Below are 6,044 nucleotides of genomic sequence, written 5' to 3' on the forward strand. Positions count from 1 at the left end.
TTTTAGTTGATTTATGTTCAGTCTGAGGTAACTATCGTGGGGGTTGAATTGAATTGGTCTACAGCTAAAAGCGAATAAAGATAATCAACTAAATAAACGATTTAGACTTCGGCGGCAGCAAACTAAGTCGGTCTGAATCAAATACAGGTAAGGCGGGAAATAAAGAGGTCCTCTCGGTCCACTCTTAACAAATAGCATCTTTCGATCTCGCTATAGGTCCCTAATGTCACTAATACTTACTCTCGTCCTGAAAAGCGACTAACGGTCTAAACTATACGTATCTTTCGATCTTAGCACAGTCTAGTCGATTTAATTGATGGTCTAAAAACTTTCCCTATCTTTCGATCTAATGGGTCGGTCACAAAATAGGTATCTAACTGGTCGCATGAATTCGATTCGTTAAATACAAGATTAAATTCAATTAAAACGAAGGAAACCCTACGAGGTCAGTTGATCGACCGACAATGTCAGTCGATCGACCAACACGCGAGACAGTCCGTGTCTAATCTAATGCCGCCTTTGCCATAAATCGCCTACATCCTAGCACTATAGAATTAGCTACTCATGCTAAGGGTAAAAACAACAACAAAGCTAATAATGATTACTGAATTCATGCTTAAAGTAGATAACAAATAGCGATAATACGATAATTGGCTTTAGGGGTACTAACTAGCAAATATATACTAATAACGAAAGTAAAACAATAAACGGAAATTAGGGCAGAAGGAATACCGAGGTTTCAGAGGGAAGATAAAGAACAAGAGCAGAAATCCAATGCTAAAACGATGTTCCGAACCCTAATTCCTCGAATGAACAAAACTGAAAACTACTGTATGAAACTTAGATAAAAACTTGGATCTAAAACTGAGATAAAAACTTGATCTAAAACTGAGATAAAAACTTGATCTAAAACTGAGATAAAAACTTGATCTAAAACTGAGATAAAAACTTGATGATAAACTGAATGTTTCATGTTACGTTATATACCAAATAACGTAACATCTTATTTCCTAAACCTAGCATCATGGGCTTGCGCTTTCTCGGTCTTCTAATTCTCGTCTGGAATAGAAATCTGGTCCATCGACTGATAAGGCTGGTCGATCGACTGCTCCTCAGCAAACTGTAGCTTCTGGAACCCGAACATTGGTCGATCGACTGAGGATTATGGTCAATCGACTAATGGAGCTGCTATTGACTTCTTTTAACTCGTGGACTTGTCTTTTGGGCCTTGGATTGCGCACCAAGCTCGTTCCTTAAGTGATTCCTTTACGTCATTTGTAATGCAGATTACTCGGGGACGGATTTGGCTTGATTTCCCGTTGAATTCTTCACATTTCTGCAATAATGTACAAAATACGGAAGTAGACGGAAATAGGGAGAAATGTAGCATAAACTACAAGAATGAGCTCTGAAATGCGTGTAAAATGGGATGTAAAACATCATATAAATAACACGCATCAAACTTCCCCAAACCAAACCCTTGCTTGTCCCCTAGCAAGAACTAGACTCGATCTAATGACCTAATGGAACGAGTTCAATCTCAGAGCGAAATGCAGACTGTTAAGCCTAAACCAATTTAATGCAAAACCAACAATCAATTAGTAATGCGAATCAGGCAAACGAATTATAAAGTCGTTAAAGATTGTTTGAAATCAGAGACTTATCAAATTGGACTCTCACGGGTCGCTCAAATCACTCAAATAAGCACAGGTGAATAATGTAAAAGATAGAAAGAAGTAATTTTTTAGTGACTCTCACCTAACTACGACCTATGAAAACATGCCAGCAATAAAATATGAAAATGACCTCTACGACCGTACATACGCATTCCAACCAAACAGATGACTAATGACACATGCCGAGGTATATATGGGATATGTGAGGTATGGGTAAGAAGAGGCAAAACATTTTATGGTAAAGTGGAGGTACATGTGATCAAGCTAGTACCAAAACGGAACCAAGTGGCAACATCCAGCTTCTTGCTCATAAACAAGCGAAACGGTGCTATAGCAAGCACAAAACTCACAATCTCCAAACTATCAAATCAATAAACTCCCCATAGGATATAAATGAAACATGGGAGTAAAAATCACCAAAAGATAAAAGTTTGAATCATGCGAATTGATTTTTCCTTTTTCTTTCTCTCGAACCTCAGTCGATCGACCTATAGGGGGCAGTCGATCGACTGCTTCTACAGTACAGAACTCTTTTTATTATTTTTCTCTTCTTTTTCGAATCAATTTTTTTGTTTTTTTCATTTTTTTTCTTTTGTTTCTTTCTTTCCTTTTTTCATTTCATTTCCCAACCATCGTCTCAACAGAGCATATGCCACCAAAAATGAGTAACAATCCCGAAAACACAGACTACTAGCTTGACAAGGGACAGCTAAATGTAGGATGTAGTAATGGGACAAAAAAGGGTATTTTTGGCAGTGTGGAGCTTATGGGTAAAATGAGAAAAGGAAACCTCTACCACATGTGTCAACAAATCACAGACCGAATGCATACAGGTATTAAGTAGATCAAATTCATATTCATGCAAATTAAGGAAACATGTCTCATAAGGAGTACTACTCACATTCCTAAATAAACCGGTCAATAATGTCACCAGTTATAGGCTCTAATTCTCGGAAATATGATGTAGTTTGCCAATTATTAAAGTCAAGTCTTAAGTTCAGCAAATAATTTAACGAAAACTCGTAGATATGCATTTACGATTCTACTAATAACATGTTAATCTAGCAAGGCTCAGGCGAAACAGGCGCAAATGCAAAATCATCATAGAAATACTACCGTTCCGACTCGACCTATATGCTAAAAATAAACGTGCATTTTATGGAATTTTTGAATTTTTTCAATTTTTTTGAATTTTGATGTATATGAAGAAATAAACAAAAATAATGCAAAACAAAAAATAAATGTGAATGCAAGCAAATGATATGCGACGCAAAACCCTTCCCCAAACCAAATCGCACAATGTCCCCATTGTGCAAAATCATATAGTGAAGAAAAGAGAAATGGGAATTTGCGAGAAAATAAATAAGCAAGACACAAAGGAAAGATATGGAACTCACAAGACTTTAAGCGCAAAGAGGAAACCTCCCAAACCAAATGAGCTAGGAGGTTTCAGCGACCCAAATGCTACCAATAAGAGTGCCTCGAAAGAGAAAAATACCACGCATAAGATCGAGAAAACAATTTTGAAACGGTAAAATTGTGCACAAATAAGAGAACTTGAAGAAAGAAGTAATATGACGGAAAATAAAGCGGAGTAGAAAACTCCCTTAGGTCCGCATATCGACCAAACACAAAGGGGAGAGAGGTCGTGAACGGATATAGCAAAGAAGAGTGGTCGATCGACCACTGATATCAGTCGATCGACCAGGTGGGCGTGAACAGTAGCTCCTGTAAACCTGCAAATCAGTCGATCGACCATAAAGACCAGTCGATCGACTGAAAACACTGCTTTGCAACCTCCAATTTCTCGTATTAGCTTAATAATTTGAGCTAACAAGCTCTAAATACCTGCAAGTACACAATAAAACGCGCCCAAAAATTGCGCAAAACCCAGAATAAAGCCTAAAGTACTTAAAAATCCTAAGCAAATAAAATAAAAGCGAAGCGTTCGCACAATAAAAAGCAATAAAATTGTCTTAACAAAGCAAATAAAGAGAAGTTCGTAACGAGATTGATCAACTAATAGTTGATCAAGAAGGACCACGTTATGGCCCACTTCGTCGGCTTCTGGCTACTAGAGGTAGCCTCAATGGTGCTCATCTTATCAGTTGCACCCTTCTTAGTTTCAACAGTCGGAGAGCTCAATGGATCAACTTCGTCATCCCCCCAATCAAAGGCTCCCTTGGGTTCAACGGAATCCAAGTCAGACCATCTCACCTTGGTTGGCTCGTCTTCCACTTCCTCATCGGTCCCATAGCTTAGGCATCCAAGACCTCCTCTTTGAATGATAGGCTTTGTCGTGGCTGGAGTGACTTGTAGCACTTCCTTCCCCAAACCAGCTTCTGCATTATCTAAAACAACAGATTCTTCCTCCATTTTGCTCCCAATCTGGGGCGGAGGGGTTAGCATAGGAGTAGTAGTAGAGACAGGCAATTCAGGAAGCACAAAGTACGATTTCTTTTCAGAAACCGTATTACATGTAACAGGCCACATGGGGTCCTTCTTTTTAGCAGGTTGGGCAAAAATAATAGAATGTTTCCCAACTTTGAAGGTCAAAGTTCCAGAGCCTACGTCAATAACTGCACCAGCAGTGTGCAGAAACGGCCTTCCTAAGATGATCGGTATATGGGCATCCTCAGGCATGTCAAGGATAACAAAGTCAACAGGGAAGAAAAACTTTCCTATTTGGACGGGTATGTCCTCTAGGACTCCTATAGGCTCGACCGCAGATCGGTCAGCCATCTGAATTGTCATGTCTGTGATAGCAAACCGGGTCAACTTGAGCTTCCTAGCTAAACTCAAGGGCATGACACTTATACTAGCCCCTAGGTCACATAATGCCTTCTCAATTGAGAAGGTACCTATTTTGCAAGGAACAGAAAAGCTACCCGGGTCCTCTAACTTATGGGGTGCAGTGTGAGACAGATAGGAGCAAGACTCCTTGGTGAGTGCAACAGTGTACACTGTTTCAAGTGACCGCTTTTTGGACAACAATTTTTTCATAAATTTAGTATAAGCGGGCACTTGGTTAACTAACTCAAGGAAGGGGACTTGTACATTCAGACTACGGATAACTTTCTCAAACTTACTGAAAGATACCTGTTCCTTGGTTGGCACGAGTCTCTCTGGATATGGGGCTGTGAGGAGTACCTTAGCCCTATCCTCCAATTCACGCGCGCCGGTGTCCTTGGACTTAGGCTGGAAGTCCGTCACCTTCTCTTTGTTGAAGCTAGACCCCTCCTTAGATCGTCTCAAATGAGAACCATTAACCGTCATTGGGTCGAACTTCGGGGCCGGGACCGACCCATCAGCACTCGGGTCTTGTCCTAAAATCTTCGGGACCGTGGTACCCCGAAACAAGTGGTCTCGCAGATTATTTGGCATCAAAGGACGGAATTCTTGAAGATCGCTGGCGATCTCGGTCGATCGACCATTGTCTTGATCGATCGACCGAAATGTCTGATTCGAAGCTCCTAACCGTGCTTGATCGATCGACTAGGTATATCGATCGATCGATCAAGTACTGCGACGCCTTTTTCTTTGATTTGTTCGTTGAAGCTTTCTCTTGACTTGTTTCCGGCTCATCTTTTCCAACAGCATCCTCAACCATGGCAGGACCATCAAGGGTGGACCCGCTCCTCAAAGTGATGGCATTTAGGGTCTCCTTTTGTTCGGGTTGAGTGGGTAAGTGTCCGGGAGCTCGAGTGTTACTTTTACTAGCCAGTTGAGCAATTTGGCTCTCTAGTAACTTCATCCCGGCTTCTCTTGCTTGGGACTCCTTTAGCAACAGATTTTTAAGCTCAGAAAATTCAGAATTCTGTGATTGTTGCTGCTGCGGCACATAAGGAGGTTTCTGATATTGCTGTTGCTTTTGATGAGGTGGTATATAAAGTTGTTGCTGCGGTGGAGCTTGAGTTGGGTTAAGGACATTTTGGCTCCTCAAACTCAGGTTCGGATGGGTATTCGGCTCATAGTAGGTGTTGGTCTGCCTATAGTGTTGAAAGGCGACAAGATTCAAAGGGCTAGGCGGTTTTTCGAGACATGGCCCTCACCTCCACACCTTTCACGAGACGAAAGGACCGTCGACACAAAGCATTGACTTGGTACATCCCACCTTTAGAAGCTCCTCCTAGCTCATACTTGTCAAATCTCGCAGTGAGAGCCTCAAGTGCAGCAACAGAGGAGGATTCAGCAGCTCTCCTCTGGTTCCCTCTAGAATTTCCATACTCGGCCTTGTGGGTAGCTAGATCGTCAATGATCTTCCACCCCTTGGTTGCTCCCAAATTTTCAGCGAATCTTCCATTGGCTGCAGCATCCAAAATGGCCCTCTGATCGTCGTACAACCCATTGTAGAAATGGTTGCACAAG

This window comes from Silene latifolia, chromosome Y (assembly GCF_048544455.1).
Source record: "Silene latifolia isolate original U9 population chromosome Y, ASM4854445v1, whole genome shotgun sequence".
Classification (NCBI taxonomy): Eukaryota; Viridiplantae; Streptophyta; class Magnoliopsida; order Caryophyllales; family Caryophyllaceae; genus Silene; species Silene latifolia.